The sequence below is a fragment of the Orcinus orca genome, chromosome 6, assembly GCF_937001465.1.
Source record: "Orcinus orca chromosome 6, mOrcOrc1.1, whole genome shotgun sequence".
NCBI classification, from domain to species: Eukaryota; Metazoa; Chordata; class Mammalia; order Artiodactyla; family Delphinidae; genus Orcinus; species Orcinus orca.
In genome coordinates this window covers 53,814,346-53,842,268 of record NC_064564.1, presented here as the reverse complement: position 1 = coordinate 53,842,268, position 27,923 = coordinate 53,814,346, and the positions used below count along the sequence as shown (strand labels likewise).

Below are 27,923 nucleotides of genomic sequence, written 5' to 3'. Positions count from 1 at the left end.
ACCTCATTGTCGTTTTGATTTGCATTTCTCTAATGATAAGTGATGTTGAGCATCCTTTCATATGTTTGTTGGCAATCTGTATATCTTCTTTGGAGAAATGTCTATTTAGGTCTTCTGCCCATTTTTGGATTGGGTTGTTTGTTTTTGTGGTATTGAGCTGCATGAGCTGCTTGTAAATTTTGGACATTAATCCTTTGTCAGATGCTTCATTTGCAAATATTTTCTCCCATTCTTATGGTTGTCTTTTCATATTGTTTATTTTTTCCTTTGTTATGCAAAAGCTTTTAAGTTTTATTAGGTCCCATTTGTTTATTTTTGTTTTTATTTCCATTTCTCTAGGAGGTGGGTCAAAAAGGATCTTGCTGTGATTTATGTCATAGAGTGTTCTGCATATGTTTTCCTCTAAGAGATTTTTAGTGTCAGGCCTTACATTTAGGTCTTTAATACATTTTGAGTTTATTTTTGTGTATGGTGTTAGGGAGTGTTCTAATTTCATTCTTTGACATGTAGCTGCCCAGTTTTCCCAGCACCACTTATTGAAGAGGCTGTCTTTTCTCCATTGTACATCCTTGCCTCCTTTGTCATAGATTAGTTGACCATAGGTGCGTGGGTTTATCTCTGGGCTTTCTATCCTGTTCCACTGATCTATATTTCTCTTTTTGTGCCGGTACCATGCTGTCTAGATTACTGTAGCTTTCTAGTATAGTCTGAAGTCCAGGAACCTGGATCCTCCAGCTCCATTTTTCTTTCTCAAGATTGCTTTGGCTATTCGGGGTCTTTTGTGTTTCCATACAAATTGTGAAACTGTTTGTTCTAGTTCTGTGAAAAATGCCACTGGTAGTTTGATAGGGATTCCACTGAATCTGTAGATTGCTTTCGGTAGTATAATCATTTTTATGATGTTGATTCTTCCAATCCAGAACATGGTATATTTCTCCATCTGTTTCTATCATCTTTAATTTCTTTCCTCAGTGTCTTATAGTATACTGCGTACAGGTCGTTAGTCTCCTTAGGCAGGTTTATTCCTAGGTATTTTATTCTTTTTGTTGCATTGGTAAATGGGAGTGTTTCCTTAATTTCTCTTGCAGATTTTTCATCATTAGTGTATAGGAATGCAAGAGGTTTCTGTGCATTAATATTGTATCATGCCACTTTACGAAATTCATTGATTAGCTCTAGCAGTTTTTTGGTAGCGTCTTTAGGATTCTCTTTGTATAGTATCATGTCATCTGCAAACAGTGACAGCTTTACTTCTTCTTTTCCGATTTCTTTACTTCTTCTTCTTTTCAGCTTTACTTCTTCTTTTTCTTCTCTGGTTGCTGTGCCTAAAACTTCCAAAACTCTGTTGAATAATAGTGGTGAGAGTGGACAACCTTGTCTTGTTCCTGACCTTAGTGGAAATTGTTTCAGTTTTTCACTATTGAGAATGATGTTGGTTGTGGGTTTGTCATATATGGCCTTTATTATGTTGAGGTAAGTTCCATCTATGCCTGCTTTCTGTAGGGTTTTTATAATAAATGGGTGTTGAATTTTGTCAAGCTTTTTCTGCATCTGTTGAGATGATCATATGGTTTTTCTCCTTCAATTTGTTAATATGGTTTATCACATTGATTGATTTGCATATATTGAAGAATCCTTACATTCCTGGGATAAACTCCACTTGAATATGGTGTATAATCCTTTTAATGTGCTGTTGGATTCTGTTTGCTAGGATTTTGTTGAATAGTTTTGTATCTATGTTCATCAGTAATATTGCCCTGTATTTTTCTTTCTATGTGACGTATTTGTCTGGTTTTGGTGTCAGGGTGATGGTGGCCTCGTAGAATGTGTTTGGGAGTGTTCCTCCCTCTGCTATATTTTGGAAGAGTTTGAGAAGGAGAGGTGTTAGCTCTTCTGTAAATGTTTGATAGAATTCACCTGTGAAGCCATCTGGTCCTGGGCTTTTGTTTGTTGGAAGATTTTTAATCACAGTCTCAATTTCAGTGCTTGTGATTGGTCTGTTTATATTTTCTGTTGCTCCCTGGTTCAGTCTTGGAAGGTTGTGCTTTTCTAAGAATTTGTCCATTTCTTCCAGGTTGTCCATTTTATTGGCATATAGATGCTTGTACTAATCTCCAATGGTTCTTTGTATTTCTGCAGTGTTACTTCTATTTTTTCATTTCTAATTCTATTGATTTGAGTCTTCTCCCTTTTCTTCTTGATGAGTCTGGCTAATGGATTATCAATTTTCTTTATCTTCTCAAAGAACCAGCTTTTAGTTTTATTGATCTTTGCAATTGTTTCCTTCATTTCTTTTTCATTTATTTCTCATCTGATCTTTGTGATTTCTTTCCTTCTGCTAACTTTGGAGGTTTTTTATTCTTCTTTCTCTAATTGCTTTAGGTGTAAGGTTAGGTTGTTTATTTGAGATTTTTCTTGTTTCTTGAAGTAGGATTTTATTGCTATAATCTTCCCTCTTAGAACTGCTTTTGCTGCATTCCGTGGTTTTTGGGTCATCATGTTTTCATTGTCATTTGTTTCTAGGTAGTTTTTGATTTAATCTTTGATTTCGTCAGTGATCTCTTGGTTATTAAGTAGTGTATTGTTTAGCCTCCATGTGATTGTATTTTTTTACAAATTTTTCCCTGTAATTGATATCTATTCTCAGAGGACTGTGGTCTGAAAAGATACTTGATATGATTTCAGTTTTCTTAAATTCTCCAAGGCCTGATTTGTGACCCTAGATATGATCTCTCCTGGAGAATGTTCCATGAACACTTGAGAAGAAAGTATATTCTGTTGTTTTTGGATGGAATGTCCTATAAATATTAAGTCCATTTTGTTTAATGTATCATTTAAAGCTTGTGTTTCCTTATTTATTTTCATTTTGGATGATCTTTCCATTGGTGGAAGTGGGGTGTTAAATTCTCCTACTATGATGTGTTACTGTAGATTTCCCCTTTTACGGCTCTTAGCATTTGCCTTATGTGTTGAAGTGCTCCTATGTTAGGTGCATAAATATTTACAATTCTTATATCTTTTTCGTGGATTGATGCCTTCATCATTATGTAGTGTCCTTCTTTGTCTCTTGTAATAGTCTTTGTTTTAAAGTCTATTTTGTCTGATATGAGAATCGCTACTCCAGCTTTCTTTTGATTTCCATTTACATGGAATATCTTTTTCCATCCCCTCACATTCAGTCTGTATGTGTCGCTAGGTCTGAAGTGGGTCTCTTGTAGACAGCATATATATGCTTCTTGTTTTTGTATCCATTGAGCCAGTCTGTGTCTTTTGGTAGGAGCATTTAATCCATTTACATTTAAGGTAATTATCAATATGTATGTTCCTATTACCATTTTCTTAATTGTTTTAAGTTTGTTATTGAAGGTCTTTTCCTCCTCTTGTATTTCCTGCAGAGAGAAGTTCCTTTAGCATTTGTTGTAAAGCTGGTTTGGTGGTGCTGAGTTTTCTTAGCTTTTGCTTGTCTGTAAAATATTTAATTTCTCTGTCAAATCTGAATGAGATCCTTGCTGGTTAGAGTAATCTTAGCTGTGGGCTTTTCCCTTTCATCACTATAAGTATGTCCTGTCACTCCCTTCTGGCTTGCAGAGTTTCTGCTGAAAGCTCAGCTGTTCACCTTATGGGGATTCCCTTGTATGTTATTTGTTGTTTTTCACTTTGCTGCTTTTAATATTTTTTCTTTGTATTTAACTTTTGATAGTTTGATTAGTATGTGTCTTGGTGTGTTTCTCCTTGGATTTATCCTGTATGGGACTCTCTGCACTTCCTGGACTTGACTATTTCCTTTCCGATATTAGGGAAGTTTCAACTATAATCTCTTCAAATATTTTCTCAGTCCCTTTCTTTTTCTCTTCTTCTTCTGGGACCCTTATAATTTGAATGTTGGTGCGTTTAATGTTTTCCGAGAGGTCTCTGAGACTGTCCTCAATTCTTTTCCTTCTTTTTTCTTTATTTTGCTCGGTAGTAGTTATTTCCACTATTTTGTCTGCCAGGTCACTTATCCGTTCTTCTGCCTCAGTTATTCTGCTATTAATTCCTTCTAGAGACTTTTTAATTTCATTTATTTTGTTGTTCATCATTGCTTGTTTGCTCTTTAGTTCTTCTAGGTCCTTGTTAAACGTTTCTTTATTTTCTCCATTCTATTTGGAAAAGTTTGGATCATGTTTACGATCATGACCCTGAATTGTGTTTCAGGTAGACTGCCTATTTCCTCTTCATTTATTTAGTGTGGTGGGTTTTTACCTTGCTCCTTCATCTTTTGTGTGTTTCTCTGTCTTCTCATTTTGCTTAACTTACTGTTTTTGAGGTCTCCTTTTAGCAGGCTGCTGGTTCGTAGTTCCCGTTGTTTTTAGTGTCTCCCCCCAAGGCTAAGGTTGGTTCAGTGGGTTGTGTAGGCTTCTTGGTGGAGGGGACGGGTGCTGTGCAGGGGATGGGTGCCTCTGTTCTGGTGGATGAGGCTGGGTCTTGTCTTTCTGGTGGGCAGGACCACATCCAGAGGTGTGTTTTGGGGTGCCTGTGACCTTATTCTGATTTTAGGCAGCTCTCTGCTAATGGGTGGGGTTGTGTTCCTGTCTTGCTAGTTGTTTGTCATAGGATGTCCAGCACTGTAGCTTGCTGGTCGTTGAGTGGAGCTGGGTCTTAGCATTGAGATGGTGATCTCTGGGAGAGCTTTTGCCATTTGATATTATGTGGAGTCAGGAGGTCTCCGGTAGGGCAATGTCATGAACTTGGCTCTCACACCTCAGAGGCACAGTCCTGATGCCTGGCCAAAGCACAAAGACCCTGTCAGCCACATGTTTCAGAAGAAAAGGGAGAAAAAAAGAAAGAAAAATAAGTAAAATAAAGTTATTTAAAGTAAAAAGAAAGAGAGAAGAGGGCAACCAAACCAAAAAACAAATCCACCAATGATAACAAGTGTAAAAACTATGCCTCCCCCCAAGAAAAAGAAAAGAAATGGACAGACCGTTCAGTAGGACGGATGGTCAAAGCAAAGATATACAGACAGAATCACACAAAGAAGCATACACATACATACTCACAAAAAGAGAAAAAGGAAAAAAAATCTATATATAAAAGAGAGCCACCAAATCAATAAATCTACCAATGATAATAATCTTTGAATACTAAATAAGATAAACATAAAACCAGAAACCAGTCAGTTGTATACAGCACACTGCAAGTCTACAGTTGCTCCCAAAGTCCACTGCCTCAATTTTGAGATGATTTGATGATGTCTATTCAGGTATTCCAGAGATGTAGGGTACATCAAGTTGATTGTACAGATTTAATCCACTGCTCCTGAGGCTGCTGGGAGAGATTTCCCTTTCTCTTCTGTGTTCGCACAGCTCCCGGGGTTCAGCTTTGGATTTGGCCCCACCTCTGTGTGTAGGTCGCCTGAGGGCGTCTGTTCTTTGCTCAGACAGGATGGGGTTAATGTAGCAGCTGTTTCAGGGGCTCTGGCTCAGTCAGGCCAGGGGGAAGGAGGGGTATGGAATGTGGGGCGAGCCTGTGACAGCAGAGGCCAGCGTGATGTTACAATAGCCTGAGGGGTGCCGTGTGTTCTCCCGGGGAAGTTGTCCCTGGATCCCGGGACCCTGGCAGTGGCGGGCTGCACAGGCTCCCGGGAGGGGAGGTGTGGATAGTGACCTGTGCTCGCACACAGGCTTCTTGGTGGCCGCAGCAGCAGCCTTAGCATCTCATGCCCATCTCTGGGGTCCGCGCTGATAGCCGTGGCTTGCTCCCGTCTCTGGAGCTCGTTTAGGTGGTGCTCTGAATCCCCTCTCCTGGCACATCCTGAAACAATGGTCTCTTGCCTCTTAGGTAGGTCCAGACTTTTTCCCGGACTCCCTCCCGGCTAGCTATGGTGCACTAGCCCACTTCAGGCTGTGTTCACGCCGCCAACCCCAGTCCTCTCCCTGGGATCTGACCTCCGAAGCCCAAGCCTCAGCTCCCAGCCCCCGCCCACCCTGGCGGGTGAGTAGATGAGCCTCTCGGGCTGGTGAATGCTGGTTGGCACCAATCCTCTGTGCAGGAATCTCCCCACTTTGCCCTCTGCACCCCTGTTGCTGCACTCTCCTCTGTGGCTCAAAGCTTCTCCCCTGCCACCCCCCGTCTCTACCAGTGAAGGAGCTTCCTAGTGTGTGGAAACCTTTCCTCCTTCACAGCTCCCTCCCACTGGTGCAGGACCCGTTCCTATCCTTTTGTCTCTGTTTATTCTTTTTTCTTTTGCCCTACCCAGGTACGTGGGGGGTTTCTTGCCTTTTAGGAGGTCTGAGGTTTTCTGCCAGCATTCAGTAGGTGTTCTGTAGGAGTTGTTCCACATGTAGATGTATTTCTGATGTATTTGTGGGGAGGAAGGTGATCTCCATGTCTTATTCCTCCACCATCTTGAAGGTCTCCTCCCAAGGTGATTCTTTGTTCAGCCAGAATTAGGAACTACTAGGCCAGGATACTTTCCAGTAATAGAAGGTTGCCGCACTTTAGTTAGCTGGAAAGAATTTACCCTGGGAAAGTAGTTGAGTTCCTTTAAAAACTGTGTAGAGAGTTTTGGGTTATTTAGAAGCAGAGAGACTAGACAATTCAGGTTCTTTCACCACTTGTGCTAGAGCAAGCAAAAGATAATTTGGATATATAAGAATAAATGCAGATTTTAGTGAATTCTCCTAAATTATACACTAGGATGATAGAAAAGGAAAGAGTATTAATTTAGTGATAATGAACGATTTTACTGGCACCAGTACTAAATAACCTGCTGGTCATCCTCTTCTTCATTCCCCTTCATCCAGTTTCTAGTGAGTTTTTACAACTGCCTATCCTCATGTATGCTCCCCCTCCCGCCCAGTAACTTCCTTTCTATCATTTCCTCCTTTTGTCATCCTTGGGAACCATTGTCATCATCATGATCAACACTAAATATTTATTAGGCACCTGGTATGTGTAGGCTGTTGCACTGGGTACAAAAATAGGTCTATGTCATTTCCTGTAGAGAGTGGACTTTGATGTAGTTTGGGACAGAGGGCATTCATCAAGACCAAGTGCCAAGTGGCTAAGGGTCAAACAGATGGTCAGAAAAAAAGATACTGCAAAGGAGTAGGCAGATGCTGTATGGAGTAGCTGCGGCTCAAGCTGGGCCTTGATGGAAATATCAGGACGTGAGCTGATAGAAATAAAGAGAGTATTCAGCAAAGACCCAGAGGCAGGGAAGTTTATGGCTCTCTCTGAAACAACAAATAGGCCAGGGGGTGGGATAGTTTGCTTGTTTTTCTTAAGTGGGAGGGTCTGAGCTAGAAGGTTAGAACTAGACTTTATGGCTTTTGGTACAGGGAATTTAAGGTGGAGGACAATATGAATAATTTATTCAGGTGATTGTATTGGCTTTTTACTTCACCATCAATTTCTTTAGCATTTTATTCCCAATTTATGAGAAGATTAGAAGATAAGGAAGATGGATAAATTTGAATTCAGCTCCCAAGATAAGTGTTTAGTGATCTTTCTCCCCGTTTTAGGATCATAGAACCAGAGCATGTAAGGAGCTTTTGAGAATTTTATTCAATCCCTTCATTTTACATTGGCAGAATTTATCTTAGTCAACTCAGAAAGTTATTTGCTGAGTCATACCTGAAATAGAGATCCACTGGCTCCCCTTTCAAAGCTCTTTCCTCTGCAAAGTGCGACTTCCTTCAACTCTGCAATATTAGAAAGTTTGGTTCTTTTTTCATTTCCTGAATTGTGACTAATTTGAAAGATTTCAACTCATTTTTACTCATTAGATTTCATTCTTGATCTTCATCGTAAAGCAGTGGAAAGTTGAGGTAAGAGCACTGTTGTGACATGGGATTCTGGGTTCTACAGTGGGCTCTGCCTTCTGCTAGCTTTCAGTATCTTAGGTAGGTTCCTAGACTTCTGTCGGCCCTGGGTTCCTCATCGGCAAAAAAAAAAAGGTTATATTAGAAGGGCACTACAGTACTGGAGTCTTTATTTGCCCTGAATTGAGTACTTTTTCATGTTGGAAGTGTCACTTGCCAGAAAGTTAGACTGTGTCACAACCGAGTATATGTAGTTGGAGAATTGCAAGATTTATTCTCTTGCTAATTGTATACTGATGTGGTGGGTTATTCTGTTACATGTCAAGTATTTCTTAAATCAGCAGTTAGACTTGGCATTAGTGAATGGGGCACCAATGAGTGCAGCTCTGAAGTCTTAGCACAAAGAAAGTGATTTTGCCTTCTTTTGCTGACTCTAGGCAAATTCAGCAAGAAAGAAAAAATCTGCAGAGATGGTTTTGACTAAAACTTGGCATTTTGCTTTAAGTCTGTCCACAAAGATACCCATTCATGATCAATGAATGCTTATTAAATTAGATGAATGGCTAGGTCCCAGAGGGAATTTCATTGCCCAAATACAAAAGCATTGCCCTTCCATAGAAATTCTCACATATAGTGATAGGTCATAGCTTTCCACAGTGAGTTTAACTCTATTTTACCCTCATACATTGTAGTCATCATTTTCCATGGATCAGGCTATTTGGCTCTTTAAAAAATTTTTTTGGATTATTTTATTTAAGTTGCATGTCCCTTTCCTACTCTAGGCCCTGCCACTTGGACGGTACATTTATTTTCTAGACACTTACCTGGCATCTTTGTTTTCTATGTGATATTGTCATAGATGAATTCAAATATGTTAACATTTCTATCATAATCAACAGTTTTGGAGCCAAAACTTCCCTGTTCTAAAGAGAAGAGTAAAAGAAAAGGGGAGATAGTTTTCAGAGAAATCATCTGTAATTAAAATATCTCAGGGGAAAAATATCTGTTGATAGCCATGGTGGAGAGAATCATCTTATTCCTGGAATTTTTTTTCTTGGTATTCAAATCCATCAAAACAAAACCACAAGGGCTTTTTAAGGAAATGGCACATTGAGGCTAAGTTATGCGAGACATATCATAAAGGAAATGTACTAGTTAAAATACAGCCTTGGCTACTGTAATGAGGACACACTCAAACAATAGTGGCTTAAATAAGATAGCAATTTGTGTCTTACCTAAGAGTCCGGCTAGTTGGTCCCAGCCTTCTCTGATGGCTCCACAATCTTGAGGGGCACTAGCTACTTCTGTCTCGTTGGTCTGCCATCCTCAATACATGACTTTAATCTAGTGGTTCAAGACTGTTACTCCTGCTCTGATCATCACATATACATTTCAGTCAGCAGGAAGAAGAAAAAGAGGCAGGCAAGCTCTTTCCTGTTAAGGACATGATGCAAAATTTACACTATCACTTCTCTTCTCATCCATTTGGCCAAAACCTAGTGACTTGGGTCACATCTTGTTGCAAAGGAGGTTAGAATAGTCTTGAGCTCGGTGACTATGTGCACAGCGAACTTGTTAATATGTTAGAAATGAAGAACTGCAGTCTCTGTCACAGGGAATAAAATTTATTGAATTCCTATTTTGTGCACTTAGTTATCTATATAAATAATGACAACTGTCATAATAATAATACCAATAGAATCTACCATTGATTGAACTGCACCTGCCTCATTACTTACATTACATCTAATCTTCCAACAGTCTTACAAGTGAAGCAGTAATCTTACAGAGAAGAAAACTGAGGCTAGAAAAGATAGTCAACTTGTCCGAAAATGCAGAGCTAGAATAACATCTTTGGAATTGTAGATAAATTCTGATTCCTGGAGATCTCTGAAGACCAACATAAAGAATTTGGATTTTCTTCTGTAGGATGTCAGCAATTGAAGAAAATGATAAAAATTAGATGAGCGATGTGTTTTAGGGTCAGGATGGATTGCAGAGTGGAGAAATGGAAGGCATGGAAACAGCTTAGGGACTGACTACCTATATCATGGAGCTTTAGATCCACTGACAAGGGTGAAAATAAAAAATACAGGGACAAACGCAGGAGATGTAATTAGAGAATACTGTAAGGGTCAAGCCAGGAGATGGAAACTACACCAGTTACTTGAACGAGAGACTTTCATATGAGAAGTGTTAACTAGTTGTAAAATTATTAACTAGTTAACCAAAAGGGTTAAAAGTAAAGTCTAAGATAATGATCCTCAACCCAGTGTGATTTTGCCCCCCGATGCAACCCCCAAAACATTTGGCAATGTCTGGAGACATTCTTGGTTGTGGGGAACCTGTGGGGAAATTTATTGGTGTTTAGTGAGCAGAGGACAGGAATGCTGTTACACATCTTAAAATACACAGGATAAGCCTCAGTAACAAAGAAGTATCCAGCCCGAAATATCAGTATTGCTGAGGTTGAGAAGCCCTGCTTTAAGGTATTGAGAGGTAGTGACTGCGAGAATCAGCTACCACCTCTGGGCTTGCAAAGTAAAGGGAGGAGATTGGAATGATTAAAATTGACAGGATTAGAGTGGGGGCTTGTAGTGCTAGAACTCAGACCTCTGAGGAGGGGGCACTGGTTAGATGGTGCTCACATCTTGAAGGTGTGGGTGGGATGGTGAGGCTAGTTTGCTAAGTGTTTGAGAAATTACAAACTGGATTCAGCTGAATGGAGAGACTTAAAATTGGCATATGTGTATATAATCAGATGTAGGATGCAGGCAACGAGGAATAAAAAATGACTTTGAAGTAGAATGCTTACTACTACTAGTACTGAGAGAAGTACTTCCCCGAATACTTGATTTGGGAAAAAGATGTGTTCAGTGTTTAGATTGTTGACCTCCACGTGGAATCATCCAGTAGGCAGTAGGACGACAGTAGAGGTCAGGGAATGAAAATAAAGAAATGAGTCCTCCACCAGAGGTCAAACATGAAGCTCTAAGAGGAGGTGAAATCAGCAAGGGAGAGACTGAATGGTGAGAGGAACAGAGCATGGAGCATGGAATTGTCAGAACCACCGCCTTTAGGAATAGGGAGTAAACACATCATGTTCCTAGCATTGTTATCTTGGAAGGGTTGTTATATTTTTTTATTTGGAAATGTTGCAGCTCTGTTAATAGTTATTCTGTGGTATCATAGTATTTACCAGGTCACTGTGGTTCTTATCTTTAGGCTATTCTTGAACAGAAGTTTATTTTTTCATCAACCCACTTTTCATTTATTTGTACTCTATAGAGTCTTTTTGTGATCCCATTCTGCCCATTTTCCTTCATATGGAAAAGTGTGTGTATATACAAATTTCATGATGATTTTTATAATTATACTTCATTTTGAAAAGGGCGAATTTTTGTTTGTTTTTATGTACATTGTAACTATTGTATACTGGAACAGAAAAAGCATTAGGTAAAATTTAAGGAAATAATTAGCTAATAATAATGTATGGATATTGGTCCATTAATTGTAATAAATAGACCTAATGTAAGATATTAATAATAGGAAAAATTCGGTGTGGAATTCTTTGTACAATCCTCACAATATTTCTACAAATCAAAAACTATTCTAAAATGTTTATTTTAGTTTTTTAACATCTTTATTGGAGTATAATTGCTTTACAATGGTGTGTTAGTTTCTGCTTTATAACAAAGTAAATCAGCTGTACATGTACATTATCCCCATATCTCCTTCTGTTGCGTCTCCCTCCCACTCTCCCTATCACACCCCTCTAGATGGTCACAAAGCACTGAGATGATCTCCCTGTGCTATGCGGCTGCTTCCGACTAGCGATCTGTTTTACATTTGGTAGTATATATAAGTCCATGCCACTCTCTCACTTCGTCCCAACGTACCCTTCCCACTCCCCGTGTCCTCAATCCATTCTCTACATATGTGTCTTTATTCCTGTCCTGCCACTAGGTTCTTCAGAACCTTTTTTCTTTTTAGATTCCATATATGTGTTAGCATACAGTATTTGTTTTTCTCTTCCTGATTTACTTCACTCTGTATGACAGACTCTAGGTCCATCCACCTCACTACAAATAACTCAATTTCGTTTCTTTTTATGGCAAGTAATATTTCATTGTATATATGGACCACATCTTCTTTATCCATTCATGTGTCGATGGACACGTAGGTTGCTTCCATGTCCTAACTATTGTAAATAGAGCTGCAATGAACATGGTGGTACATGACTCTTTGAATTATGGTTTTCTCATGGTATATGCCCAGTAGTGGGATTGCTGGGTCATATGGTAGTTCTATTTGTAGTTTTTTAAGGAAGCTCCATACTGTTTTCCATAGTGGCTGTATCAATTTACATTCCCACCAACAGTGCAAGAGGGTTCCCTTTTCTCTACACCCTCTCCAGCATTCATTGTTTGTAGATTTTTTGATGATGGCCATTCTGACTGGTATGAGGTGATACCTCACTGTTGTTTTGATTTACATTTCTCTAATGATTAGTGATGTTGAGCATTCTTTCATGTGTTTGTTGGCAATCTGTATATCTTCTTTGGAGAAATGTCTGTTTAGGTCTTCTGCCCATTTTTGGATTGGGTTGTTTGTTTTTGTGGTATTGAGCTGCATGAGCTGCTTGTATATTTTGGACATTAATCCTTTATCAGTTCCTTCATTTGCAAATATTTTCTCCCATTCTTAGGGTTGTCTTTTCATATTGTTTAGGTTTTCCTTTGCTGTGCAAAAGCTTTTAAGTTTCATTAGGTCCCATTTGTTTATTTTGTTTTCAATTTCCATTTCTCTAGGAGGTGGGTCAAAAAGAATCTTACTGTGATTTATGTCATACAGTGTTCTGCCTGTTTTCCTGTAAGAGTTTTATAGTGCCTGGCCTTACATTTAGGTCTTCAATCCATTTTGAGTTTATTTTTGTGTATGGTGTTAGGGAGTGTTCTAAATTCATTCTTTTACATGTGGCTGCCCAGTTTTCCCAGCACCACTTATTGAAGACACTGTCTTTTCTCCATTGTATATTCTTGCCTCCTTTATCAAAAATAAGGTGACTATATTTGAGGGGATTTATCTCTGGGCTTTCTATCCTGTTCCATTGGTCTATATTTCTGTTTTTGTGCCAGTACCATGCTGTCTAGATTACTGTAGCTTTGTGGTATAGTCTGAAGTCAGCCTGATTCTTCCAGCTGCATTTTTCTTTCTCAAGATTGCTTTGGCCATTCAGGGTCTTTTGTGTTTCCATACAAATTGTGAAATTTTTTTTGTAGTTCTGTGAAAAATGCCACTGGTAATTTGATAGGGATTGCCTTGAATCTGTAGATTGCTTTGGGTAGTAGAGTCATTTTCACAATGTTGATTCTTCCAATCCAAGAACAGGGTATATCTCTCCATCTGTTTCTATTATCTTTAATTTCTTTCCTCAGTGTCTTATAGTTTTCTGCATACAGGTCTTTTGTCTCCTTAGGCAGGTTTATTCCTAGATATTTTATTCTTTTTGTTGCAATGTTCAATGGGAGTGTTTCCTTAATTTCTCTTGCACATTTTTCATCATTAGTGTATAGGACTGCAAGAGATTTCTCTCTGCATTAATTTTGTATCCTGATGCTTTACCAAATTCACTGATTAGCTCTAGTAGTTTTCTGGTAGAGTCTTTAGGATTCTCCATGTATAGTACCATGTCATCTGCAAACAGTGACAGCTTTACTTCTTCTTTTCCGATTTGGATTTCTTTTTCTTCGCTTACTGCTGTGGCTAAAACTTCCAAAACTATATTGAATAATAGTGGTGAGAGTGGACAAGCTTGTCTTGTTCCTGATCTTAGAGGAAATGGTTTCAGTTTTTCACCATTGAGAATGATGTTGGATGTGTGTTTGTCATATACGGCCTTTATTATGTTGAGGTAAGTTCCCTCTGTGCCTACTTTCTGAGGGTTTTTATCATAAATGGGTGTTGAATTTTGTTGGAAGCTTTTTCTGCATCTATTGAGATGATCATGTGGTTTTTCTCCTTCAGTTTGTTAATATGGTGTATCACATTGATTGATTTGCGTATATTGAAGAATCCTTACATTCCTGGGATAAACCCCACTTGATCATGGTGTATGTTCCTTTTAATGTGCTGTTGGATTCTGTTTGCTCGTATTTTGTTGAGGATTTTTGCATCTATGTTCATCAGTGATATTGGCCTGTACTTTCTTTCTTTGTGACATATTTCTATGGTTTTGGTATCAGGGTGATGGTGGCCTCGTAGAATGAGTTTGGGAGTTTGTTCCCTCTGCTATATTTTGGAAGCGTTTGAGAAGGATAGGTGTTAGCTCTTCTCTAAATGTTTGAGAGAATTCGCCTGTGAAGCCATCTGGTCCTGGGCTTTTGTTTGTTCGAAGATTTTTAATCACAGTTTCAATTTCAGTGCTTGTGATTGGTCTGTTTATATTTTCTATTTCTTCCTGGTTCAGTCTTGGAAGGTAGTGCTTGTTTGGGAATTTGTCCATTTCTTCCAGGTTGTCCATTTCATTGGCATATAGTTGCTTGTAGTAATCTCTCATGATCGTTTGTATTTCTGCAGTGTCAGTTGTTACTTCTCCTTTTTCATTTCTAATTCTATTGATTTGAGTCTTCTCCCTTTTTTTCTTGATGAGTCTGGCTAATGGATTATCAATTTTTTTATCTTCTCAAAGAACCAGCTTTTAGTTTTATTGATCTTTGCTATTTCCTTCATTTCTTTTTCATTTATTTCTGATTTGATCTTTATGATTTCTTTCCTTCTGCTAACTTTGGGGTTCATTTGCTCTTCTTTCTCTAATTGCTTTAGGTGTAAGGTTAGGTTGTTTATTTGAGGTGTTTCTTGTTTCTTGAGGTAGGATTGTATTGCTATAAACTTCACTCTTAGAACTGCTTTTGCTGCATCCCATAGGTTTCGGGGCATCGTGTTTTCATTGTCATTTGTTTCTAGGTATTTTTTGATTCCTCTTTGATTTCTTCAGTGATCTGTTGGTTATTAAGTAGTGTATTGTTTAGCCTCCATGTATTTGTATTTTTTACAGATTTTTTTCCTGTACTTGATATCTAGCCTCATAACATTGTGGTTGGAAAAGGTACTTGGTACGATTTCAATTTTCTTAAATTCACTAAGGCTTGATTTATGACCCAAGATATGATGTGTCTTTGATAATGTTGCATGAGCACTTGAGAAGAAAGTGCATTCTGTTGTTTTTGGATGGAATGTCCTATAAATATCAATTAAGTCTATTTTGTTTAATGTATCATTTATATCTTGTGTTTCCTTATTTATTTTCATTTTGGATGATCTGTCCATTGGTGAATGTGGGGTTTTAAAGTCCCCTACTATGATTGTGTATTGTATTGATTGTACTATGATTTCCCCTTTTATGGCTGTTAGCATTTGCCTTATGTATGGAGGTTTGCCTATATTGGGTGCATAAATATTTACAATTGTTATATCTTTTTCTTGGACCGATCCCTTGATCATTATGTAGTGTCCTTCTTTGTATCTTGTAAAAGTCTATTTTGTCTGATATGAGAATTGCTACTCCAGCTTTCTTTTGATTTCCATTTGCATGGAATATCTTTTTCCATCCCCTCACTTTCAGTCTGTATGTGTTCCTAGATCTGAAGTGGGTCTCTTGTAGACAGAATATATATGCGTCTTGTCTTTGTATCCATTCACACAGTCAACGTCTTTTGGTGGGAGCATTTAATCTATTTACATTTAAGGTAGTTATTGATATATATGTTCCTATTACCATTTTCTTAACTTTTTGGGGTTTGTAATTGTAGGTCTTTTCCTTGTCTTGTGTTTCCTGCCTAGAGACATTCCTTTAGCATTTGTTGTAAAGCTGGTTTGGTGGTGCTGAATTTTCTTAGCTTTTGCTTGTCTGTAAAGGTTTTAATTTCTGTGTCGAATCTGAATGAGATCCTTGCTGGGTAGAGTAATCTTGGTTTTAGGTGTTTCCCTTTCATCACTTTAAGTATATCCTGCCACTCCCTTCTGGCTTGCAGAGTTTCTGCTGAAAGATCTACTGTTAACCTTATGGGGATTCCCTTGTATGCTATTTGTTGTTTTTCCCCTTGCAGCTTTGAAAAATTTTTTTTGTATTTAATTTTTGATAGTTTGATTAATATATGTCTTGGTGTTTTTCTCTTTGGATTTATCCTGTATGGGACTCTCAACTCTTCCTGGATTTGATTCACTGTTTCCTTTCCCATATTAGGGAAGTTTTCAACTATAATCTCTTCAAATATTTTCTCAGTCCCTTTCTTTTCTTCTTCTTCTCTTAGGACCCCTGTAATTCAAATGTTGGTGTGTTTAATGTTGTTCCAGAGGTCTCTGAGACTGTCCTCAATTCTTTTCATTCTTTTTTCTTTATTCTGTTCTGTGTTAGTTATTTCCACTATTTTATCTTCCAGGTCACTTATCTGTTCATCTGCCTCGGTTATTCTGCTTTTGATTCCTTCTAGAGAATTGTTGATTTCTTTTATTGTGTTTTTCATCATTGTTTGTTTGCTCTTTAGTTCTTCTAGGTCTTTGTTAAACGTTTCTTGTATTTTCTCCATTCTATTTCCAAGATTTTGGATCATCTTTACTATCATTATTCTGAATTCTTTTTCAGGTACACTGCCTATTTCCTCTTCATTTGTTAGGTCTGGTGGGTTTTTATCTTGCTCCTTCATGTGCTGTGTGTTTCTCTGTCTTCTCATTTTGCTTAACTTACTGTGTTTGGGGTCTTCTTTTTGCAGGCTGCAGGTTATAGTTCCCATTGATTTTGGTTTCTGCCCCCAGTGGCCAAGGATGGTTCAATGGGTTGTGTAGGCTTATTGGTGGAGGGAGCTGGTGCCTGTGTTCTGGTTGGTGAGGCTGGACCTTTTGTTTCTGGTGGGCAGGTCCGTGTCCGGTGGTGTGGTTTGTGGTGTCTCTGACATTATTATGATTTTAGGCAGCCTCTCTGCTAATGGGTGGGGTTGTGTTCCTGTCTTGCTAGTTGTTTGTCATAGGGTGTCCAGCACTGTAGCTTGCTGGTTGTTGAGTGGAGGTGGGTCTTAGCGTTGAGATGGAGATATCTGGGAGAGATTTCACCGTTTGATATTACTTGGAGTTGGGAGGTCTCTTGTGTCCCAGTGTCCTGAACTTGGCTCTCCCACCTCGGAGGCACAGGCCTGACACCCGGCCGGAGCACCAAGACCTTATCAGCCACATGGCTCAGAAGAAAAGTGGGGAAAAAAAGAAAGAAAGAAAAATATAATAAAATAAAGTTATTAAAATAAAAAAATTATTAAAAATATAAGAATTAGTAAGTAATAAAAAAAGGAAAAGAAAGAACGGAAGAAAGACTAGAGCAACCAATCCAAAAAACAAATCCACCAATGATAAGAAGCACTAAAAACTATACTAAAAAAAAAAAAAAAGAAAAAACTGACAGACAGAACCCTAGGACAAATGGTAAAAGCCAAGATGTACAGACAAAATCACACCAAGAAGCATACACACACATACTCACAAAAGGAGAAGAAGGAAAAAGATACGTATATCATTGCTCCCGTAGTGCAGTGCCTCAATTTTGGGATGATTCTTTGTCTGTTCAGGTGTTCCAGAGATGCAGGGTACATCAACTTGATTGTGGAGATTTTATCTGCTGCTCCTGAGGCTGCTGGGAGGAATTTCCCTTTCTCTTCTTTGTTTGCACAGCTCCTGGGGTTCAGTTTTGGATTTGGTCCTGGCTCTGTGTGTGGGTCGCCTGATGGCATCTGTTCTTCACTCAGACAGGACGGGGTTAAAGGAACAGCTGATGCGGGGGCTCTGGCTCACTCAGGCGGGGGTGAGGGAGGGGTACGGAGTGCGGGGCGAGCCTGTGGCAGCAGAGGCCGGCGTGACGTTGCACCAGCCTGAGGAGCGCCATGTGTTCTTCCCGGGAAGTTGTCCCTGGATCACAGGACCCTGGCAGTGGTGGGCTACACAGGCTCCCTGGAGGGGAGGTGTGTATAGTGAGCTGTGCTCGCACACAGGCTTCTTGGTGGCGGCAGCAGCAGCCTTAGCGTCTCATGCCCGTCTCTGGGGTCCACGCTGATAGTGGCTCACTCCCGTCTCTGGAGCTCATTTAGGTGGTGGTCTGAATCCCCTCTCCTTGCGCACCCTGCAGCAATGCTGTCTTGCCTCTTAGGCAGGTGTGGACTTTTTCCCGGACTCCCTCCCAGTGAGCTGTGGTGCACTAGCCCCTTCAGGCTGTGTTCTCGCAGCCAACCCCAGTCCTCTCCCTGGGATCTGACCTCTGAAGCCCGAGCCTCAGCTCCCAGCCCCCACCCACCCTGGCAGGTGAGCAGACAAGCCTCTCGGGCTAGTGAGTGCTGGTCGGCACCAATCCTCTGTGCGGGAATCTCTCCACTTTGCCCTCTGCACCCCTGTTGCTGTGCTCTCCTCCGTGACTCCGAAGCTTCTCCCCCACCCACCCCCCGTCTCTGGCCGTGAAGGGGCTTCCTAGTGTGTGGAAACTTTTCCTCCTTCACAGCTCCCTCCCAGAAGTGCAGGTCCCATCCCTATTTTTTTGTCTCTGTTTATTCTTTTTTCTTTTGCCCTACCCAGGTACATGGGGAGTTTCTTGCCTTTTGGGAGGTCTGAGGTCTTCTGCCAGCATTCAGTAGGTGTTCTGTAGGAGGTGTTCCACATGTAGATGTATTTCTGATGTATTTGTGGGGAGGAAGGTGTTCTCCACGTCTTACTCTTCCACCCTCTTGAAGGTCTCCCTAAAATGTTTATTTTAAGAATGAGATTGTTCCTGAACAAACTTTGTGTTCCTGATGCACAGTGAGGCCAAACAATACTGAAATGTCAGAGTTTGGAGCAGAGGAAGATTTATTGCAGGACCATGCAAGCAGACAGTTGTCTCATATCCCCCAAATCCCAACCTCCTCAAAGAGTTTCAGCAAAGCACTTTAAAAGGCAAAGTGAGGGGAGGGGCAAGGTAGATGGTTGCAAACTTCTTGGTGTCAGAATCCTTTTTCCTTGCAGCTGTCCACATAGGTTAGGTCATGATCTTCCTGTAACCTCCAACAAAACAAATGTTATTCTCTGTTCTACAACGTTTAATCTCTATATGAATAGACTCTTAAAGGTCAAAGCCCTGAAGTAGGCTATCCTTTATATTTCAGGCTATAGGCAACATGTTTTTACCGAAGGTGCAGAGCCAGCGTAACTAAGCACAGGCCACAAAGCACAAAGGTTAAAGCAAAAGGAACAGATCTAATATGGAGCCAGATTTGTCCTACCCTGTTACAAGACTTTCTGAATGGCTGAAGTTTAAGAAACAAGAAAGTATCTATAGCAGACATCCTTAGTTGCCCACCTCCCACCTAACCAGCTTTGTTCATACATTACTCTCTTCCATGTCATCCTTTGCTTCGGAAAGGATAATCCAGCCCCAGCGAATAGACCCCATGTAACGGTTACCTAGGACTGCTGTAACGAAGTAGCACACACTGGGTGGCTTAAAATAATAGAAATTTATTCCCTGAGAGTTCAGGAGGCCAGAAGTTCGAGATCAAAGTGTCAGCAGGATTGATTCCTTTTTGAAGGAGAATCCAGTCCGCGTCTCTCTCCTGGCTTCTGGTGGTTACTGGCGTCCTTTGTGTTACTAGGCTTATAGCTGCATCACTGCAGTCTCTGCCTCCATCTTTACATCACCTTCTTCTCTGGGTCTGCTGCCCCTCTCCTTTCTCTTGAAAGGGCACAGTCTTTAGATTCAGGGCCCACCCTAAATCCTGGATGATCTCATCTCAAGATCCCTAACTTAATTACATCTAAATGAGGCCTCATTCACAGTTACCAGGGGTTAGGATTTGGACATATCTTTTTCAGGGACACAGTTCAACCTACTACATCCTGAATGGTTAAAGTTAATAGTAGTGGCCAGTGAACGTTGGTATGTCTATATATTATGACTGGAGTTACAAGGGCATTTTATGAGCATGTGGGGGATCTTGTCCAGTGATAGACACTGCATGGAGACACTGTAAGAGCAGAGCCAAGAAGCAGAAACTTACTTAGAGCCCTGATAGGACTATACCTGAAGCCTCCTATTTTCAGACATCTTACTGTCTAAGACAAAAATCTCTCTTTTTGTAAGGCATTTGATTTGGGAGTTTCCATCTCTTGCAGCCAAAGGAAGTGCAACAGATATGCTATCTATGTTTACATATTTCTTGCAAGCAAATTTAATGGTCTCAGTCATCCAGTGGAAAATTTTAGATACTGTTGGAGTTTTCTCACAACCTAAAATGACATTGAATAAAAAGCAAATTGTATGGAGTTAAAAATCTCATTATATAGAAGACATAAGATATCCTGCTTAAACTATTAAAATTAAAGTAAAAATATGGTCTAAGCATTAACGAGTAGATTCTGATACACCAAATACCTTCTTTAAGTTTACTTTAAAATTTTCTGATAAGTGGGTAATCCCTTCTAAAAACAAATATAGAGACTAGTAAACTGTTTTAGTCAAGTTTTCATATATCTGTAACAAATTATTAAATACTTGGGTTTGAAGTCAGTAATCTGCTACCTTCCAGAAGTGACTTTTTAATAAGAATTCCCCCTGTAAAAAGAATAAAAAGTAATTTCATTATTATGTAAAGGATTCTAGCCTCACATCATATGCCAAGTCTCTAAACTGGTACAGCTGCTGCACATTGGAAGAATCTCTTTATTTTATCAAACTAAGTCCTCTGTGAAATAATATTGGAGCTTGAAATATATTTTCTCTAAGTCAGATTGTTGTGAAAAAAAAAATGCTGTGGGAAATCTGGACTTTTGTAAGTCTATATAAATGCTGATTTTCAGGCTGATTTTACTTATTTTTAAAATTTATTTTCACTTATTTTTAGGCTGGTTTCAGACTGATTGTTTTTTATTACTGATTTTATTGATATTATTATTTCCTGATTTTATTACATGACTTTACTGGTGTGAACATTTTCTGCTGAGTCGCTCCTATCAAGGCCCATAGGAACATCTAAAGGGACATTGCAGCAGGTGACACAGGTTGGGAGCCCTACTTACTTTGGTATAAGAGGGAGGGGGAGAGGTGTAGGCTGTGTCATCAACTGGGGTACCATGTTTCCATGTCAAAGCGATTGTTTTTTAGTAAAACAAGGAAATCCTTTTGTAATCCTGTTGCTGGTAAGATGACCATTGCACACCAATTGTGATGTGACATGTTTTCCTATACACTGGAACTTTACATTAGTGCTTTTAGAATTCGTTCTAATCAGTAAATCACCTTACTTAATCCTTAAAATATCCAGGATATAAAGACTGGGCATCATTTACTGTGTTACTCTAGGTTGGAAGCTGGACCACATTGGAGAAAGTCATCAATGAAGGGAAAGGTAGGGATATTTGGAACATCAGGCCATGGGTAGATCCCAAGGGACCGTTTCAGTAGCCTATATCCTCTTGGGATACATGGCTTCAGCCCCAGAATTGGGTTCTCCCTAGAGAGTGAGAAAGATGGAAAGATGCAGACAACTATTTAGAATTTTATTTTATTATGTACAGGGAACTACTGGATTAAGTGGGCATTCTTCAAATACAGTTAGGCTATATGTTTTATATATTCTAGTTAAGTGGCACATGCCTATCAAATCACTGTCTATATAATACGGCATAAATAAAATGAGAAGAGGTTCTCATTTTGAAGCTTTTGGAAAGAAGAGTGACTTTGTCAAATTTTTGATTCACATCTATATTCTAAGATAGTTCTTCTATTTCTCTCTGTTGGTTTATTATACCTTGCCTGCATAAACAGAAGCTGGGTAGACCTAAGCAGATTTTCTTGTACTTCATTGATTGTCTGTGTCTATTGACGTAGGGAAAGAGTAGAGTCATTTCCAGAATTTTCTTTTGACAGCACTTTGTCTAAACATCTTTCGAGTTAGTTCATGACATGAGCAGACGAACATGGAGCTCCCATGTTTAGAACGGGCAGAATACAAGTACCAGGAGCTCTTCATTTCCATCTTTTGAAAATCATTGTTACACTTATTTCAGTCAGTGAGTCAATCAACAAATATTTATTTAACTATTACATTTGGAGACATGGCTCTTGCCTGTCTGGAACTTACAGTCTGGATCAGAAAGCAGGCACCATATGCATAACCACACAAATGAATACATACTTCACACTGAGGTAAATGCCCTGAAGGAAAAGAACAAGATGCAGAGCAAGAGAATAACAGAGTACTTACTTGAGGTTGAGTAGACTGGTAAGGCTTTTCTGAAGCAGTGACATTTAAGCTGAATTTTAAAGGTTGAGTAAGAGTTGTTCCAATGGGGGAGAATCTTCATTCAGAGGACCCAGTATGTGCAAAGCCCCTGAGGATGGACAAACTTGCTGGTAGTAAGAGATTGGGCTCAGAGAGGCCTAGACTTCTGGTTCTGTTTCTGTGCTGGGAAGCTCTGCGCCTCCTACCTGCCCACTTATCTATGCTCAGGCTCCCTGCCTTCTCTGTGCCTCAGTTGCTTCAGCTGAAACGTGGGGCAGTAATACATCCTTGCAGTGTTGTCCTGGGGATTAAAGAAAATGACATAAAGCAGTTGCGTGTAGCAGACACTGTATTAACATCATCGTCGTCGTCAGTTTTATTAATTTACCTTTTGAAGAATCTTTTTCATGTTTTTTTTTTAACTCACTTATGTTTTGTACTGTGTGGTGGTGGGGGAATGTCACATTTTTGAAAGTCAGAGCAGGAAATTCTCTGAACAAATTTTGAAAACTATTACAATTAGCGCAAACCAGAGTGAAATCATCTTTATCGCGCTCTCTATCGGCTACCATCTTTTCAGGAGCTAGTAGGTTTGAACATGGGAATCTAATTAAGAAATGGATTGTATTTCTTTAAGTTTTGCCCCTTCTGTTTCCTCAACCTTTCAAGTAAACTTTAGGGAAACGTCTTGTTTTTTTCATCCTTGTCATACTGGGTCAAAATCAAAACCCATAAAGCTAAGAGAACACCAAGTATGTGATTCTGTTCTTCCACTTTTGTGTGGAAATGGGATCTCAGAGCTCAGGACATTTTTTTTTTTTCTTTCTATGTATTCTGTTCAGGCAAGATTTTCTTCTTTTTAAATATTTATTTTATTTACAATGTTGTGTTAGTTTCAGGTGTACAGCACAGTGATTCAGCTATATATATATACATATTACATATTCATTCTTTGTCATATTCTTGTCCATATATGTTTTTATAGAATATTGAGTAGAGTTCTGTGTGCTATACAGTAAGTAGGTCCTTGTTGGTTGTCTATTTTATATATAGTGGTGTGTTCGAGGACTTTTTGCCTGAGTGTTCAGGCTTGCCTTCATGGAGAAGGTCTTCAGGTGGGGCAGTTGTACTGGGGGTAAGTGCTACTCTGATGCATACCATCCCTGCCCTGGATTTTGTCCTAAATTTAATAATGAGATGGAGAGGGCAGGAAAAGGAGGAGGTATCTACTTCATTGCTCCTTATATTGCACTTTTATTTTCTAAAAAGAAAAGAGGTCCTCTTTGGAATTAAAATTTTTCATGCTCCCTCACAGTGAAGAGATGAATTTGTTTCCGGAAATTATAAGGCACTTGGTTCAGTATATTTCAGACATGACACTATCTTAATTTTTAAAAACATGGGATATTTTCTGATTTAATGAACAGTTGTATATTGTAGTAATCATATAATGTACTCCACCTTCTTAATTGTCAACCATTCTTGTCTCATTCTGAGTGTATTTCTTTGAACATTGCTTGTCCAAGTCTTTTTGTTAACAAGAAAAAAACTGAAACAAAATAGAAACCATGAAAACCATTATGATGATCCATTACTCCCATGTTATATTCATTTATTAGTTCTTCAAACAAATATTTACTGAGCATTTACAATGTACCAGGCTCTGAGCAGGCTTCAAGAATAAAACATGGGCAAGACTCTGGTTACTCTGGTCTGTATTTTGCAAACCATTACAGTTATCAGACCGTGTTTTTTGAAGTGAAGGTATCTTTTTTTTTTAAAACTGTTGGTGTTCAGCTTTCACTATTTATGACATTTTGGTCAACGTTCTGATAGTGTAAAATTGTAGAATGTGGCATAACACTTTATTCACAGTGTTTTAGTAGCCTGTACAGCTCCAGACATAAAAGGACACAGATACTTACTTATTTATAAGAGAAATTATTTGTCCACATCTTTTATCTGGCATATTTTTCTGATTACACAAGATATCTAGACATAGACATAGAAATATCTGATATATGTATGTGTATATACAGTATATGTGTACATGCACACACACATACACACACAAACACACTGTAGAAAATTGAGACTATGAAAAAGCCCAAGGGGGGCTTCCCTAGTGGCAGAGGGGTTGAGAGTCCGCTTGCCAATGCAGGGGACTCGGGTTCGTGCCCCGGTCTGGGAGGATCCCACATGCCACAGAGCGGCTGGGCCCGTGAGCCATGGCCACTGGGCCTGCGCGTCCACAGCCTGTGCTCTGCAACGGGAGAGGCCACAACAGTGAGAGGCCCACGTACCGCAAAAAAAAAAAAAAAAAAAAAAAAAGCCCAAGGAATAAATTACGTGCAATCCTACCTCCAAGAGATAACCCCAATTAATACATTGGATTACAGTCTTCCGTGTTTTATGCTATACCTATGTAGTCTAAGTATGTTGGGAGTGGAACTAGTATTTATTGAATCTTTCTTATTAGGTGCTATTATGCTAGCACATGCTTTCTCATTGAGTTATTCCAACCACCCTTGCAGTGTTATGTCCAATTTACAGATAAAGGACTTTGACTCTCCAGTGTCTGTCTCTCAGCTATTAGGTGAAAGATTTGGGGCTGCACGCACATGGATAATATTTAAGAAAACCGCTTTTCTATCAAAGTTGTCTTTTCATTATCTAGATAGTTCCATATATATTCAGATGCTTGGCGGGATGAGGTTAAAATTAGAAATTGACATTGTCCTGGTGGTAGTGGGGGTGGAGGAGGGATGCTTTGTAATACATGACATTTTTCGTTGCTTCCTTTTACTTAAAGAAGCATTTTTAAAAATCCAAATCCTTCTGAGGAAGAAGTAACTGAATTGGTCCAACTGTTTACTTGGAACTTCGTACAAAATTCGGAAGGACATTGATTCTGACATGAGGGCATGTGCCTGGTCCCACCTGGCATCGCTGGTGAGAAGGGAGTGGATTTCTGGTGTGCAAGGCACCGCACCCAGGGAAGAAGCGTCAGCACAGGGTGGCCTGTCTCTCTGTCCCAGGGCTTGGACGCAGCATCCTGCATCCTGTGAATGGACCGCGGCTGTCTCTGCTGAGCAGTTTTCCTAAAAACCTGGGTCAAATGACGGCACTTGGTATCTCAACCAAAATATTCAAGTAGTAACAAAGTTCTTTTCAGCACCTATTCTTAGTGTCCTAAAAGCAGTTATGTAACTATTCTTACAAACCAAGTTGCAGAATGTAAGACTTTGGGCCTCACAATCACAGGCTGGTTTTGTTGGTTCTGTTTTCAAAACATTTGTTTATAATCATCGTACTTGCAGTACCTTTCCTCCATGTGGTAAGTGCTGCCACACCCCAGTCAAAGGAAGTGAGTAAAAGCAGGGTGAGGCTCATTGTGCTCTTGAGGATTAAAGTTTTCTCGTGGAAACTGTAACGACTTGCCTAAAAACCCTTCTGTGAGCTCTAAATAAGCCCCTAAGACCTACTTGAATATCCATACGTGAAATGCTTAATGTATGTATAAAGACCAAAGTCGTTTTGCTTTCCTAGAGTTCCCTTCTAAAATTCCACAGTCTTTCTAAGTTACAGCCACAAGGAATCCTGGATGCAGGCTTCATCTGTATGTCACCTGACCGCCGGTGTGTCGTGTCTTGGAGAGTGCCGTGTGTAACATCAAGGGATCCACACATGCCTCTGTCAGTTTAGAATATTTACGGTAGAGAAGTATGATGAGGTAAATTAGGATGGAGCTCTGGCTTTGGTTTTATTTATTTATTTTTGTAAACTTTTTTTTTTTTTTAACATCTTTATTGGAGTATAATTTGGCTTTGGTTTTAAATTTCCTAGATTTTACAAGTCCAAGTCATACTTTTGCCATGCTGACAAGGTCTAATATTCAAAATATAGGCTGGAAGTCTTTGTGAGAGTAATCGAATACTATCTATACTTTAATGTTAGTCCTTAAAGAGTTTTAAAATATACTCATTAATTTGAAATGCTACTACTGCAACAAACATTTTCTGGAAAATTTTCTTGCCTGAGCTATTGACCAGATCATCACGGCAGAAGAGCTCACCTAGGATCAGCTACGTTTCACCTTCTAAGGGGAAAGGGGTCTTGGGAACAGATGGGTACTCAGGAGGGGTGACATTTTTTTTTTTTTCCTTTCAGCAAAAGCAAACACCTTTTCTCCTCCTTGGCCCTTCTCCTAAGGTATTAATACCATAAAGCAGTCTCTTATACTTAAAAGAAAAAAAAAACACAAAACCCAGAACAGTTTTTCCAAGTTGTAAAATGCTGCTCTGGAGGGGGGGAGATTTTCAATGAGGGGATCTGGATGTCTGCTGTCACAAATATGGAAGCAGGCTTGCATTCCTTTAGTGTGTGACAGCCTGGACCAGGGCTTGCTTCACATCCTTGCTCTTGAGTGTGGGCTCCATTAGGGCTGCCCATAGCAGCAGCTTAGAGGTTAATGTTCCCTGTAGCTCCACTGGGGAGGGCAGATGAGTCATTCTACCTTCAGAGGGGGGACCTGTTGGTGCTTCCTCACATGGTCTCAGTATAAACAACACACAGGGAGTGGGTTCGTTGTTGGCAAGATCTCTTTTTGTGGGAGGTAGGGAGCAAAAGGAGAGGCAATAAAAAGAGACTTAGATAGTTGAAAACTACAAATCTCAACATGGCAAGCAGTTCAGAGCGTGGTAGCTGGCCAAGAGGAGGAATTTGAAGTGCACAAACACCCGTCTAATCTCAAAGACCCTCCAGGTAGCTCCTCAGCAGGGAAGTGTCTGCTCTCTGGACCCCACAAAGGAGCCCCTCTGGGTTTCTGCTCAGCCTGGTTGCCCTCACTGTCACCATCTGCCCTTTCTTCAGTTCCTTTTCTCCACTTTTCATGTGTCTCCCTATAGAGGCTTCTTTGAAGACTGGAGCCTAACCTAGACACTCACTCCATCACTTTTTGCTGTGTCTGAGTCTCCCTTTCATCAACCAGGAATCTCTCGCTATGGAACACCTTTAAGGGGCATCGGGAAACATCCAGGTGGGCTTCACATTGTCTGTGTGGAGGAGAACTTCCACATTTGTTCAAACAGAGGCCTCCCCATCCCCCGACCCAGAACCCCCAGTAGGTGGTTAGTAGCCTCTCTGGAAATGCAGTCTTTCTGAGGGCTATACTCTGCACTTAGAGTAAAGAATTACTCTGCACTTAGACTTCCTGTGCATGGAGTCGATGTGCAGTATTGAATCAGATGATTTTTCCCTCCATGATGGGAAATCTTTTAGAAATACCATAATGGGAAACTTAACTGTTTCTTTACTAACTCATTTTTGGGAAATTGGTTATGGGGTGCTAGTTTCAGTAATGGTTTTACAAACATCATGTGTAAGGAAATGAATATGTTTTCTAAAAAGGGCAAAGATTTTTCTGTTCTCCCAATATATTCCTAAAATGCCCATGAAGACCCAGGGAAAGTTGGCTACAGGTGGATTTGCAAAGTTTCTTATCCCAGCTGTGGGGTGTTTGTGACTCAAATATTGAAAACAAGGGAGAACTCGTATCAGCAAATTCAGAGTCTTAATTCCCTGGAAGAACAGTTTGAGAGATCTTTTTAAACTGAAAATTGGATTGTGTCCTGACTGTGGGCTATAGCTCCTACGTCATCTAGGCCTGGTCCAAAAATCATGTCTTGCCACTTCCAGCCGTGTACTTTGGGCTCCAGCCCCACCTGCTGAAAGCACGAAGCCCCTCTCTGCCTCAGAGCCTTTACACATGTCGCTCCCTCTGCCCCTGATGGTCTTCCAAGCCACTCTTATCTGCTGAATTCTTCCTCAC

General features: G+C 39.8%; 1 protein-coding gene across 2 annotated transcripts in view; it reads left to right on the top strand.

Moving 5' to 3' along the window:
• ADAMTSL1 (ADAMTS like 1) overlaps positions 1 to 27,923 on the top strand; it is a 1,025,773-nt gene that overhangs the window by 117,274 nt on the left and 880,576 nt on the right. The gene's annotated exons all lie outside the window — the stretch shown is intronic.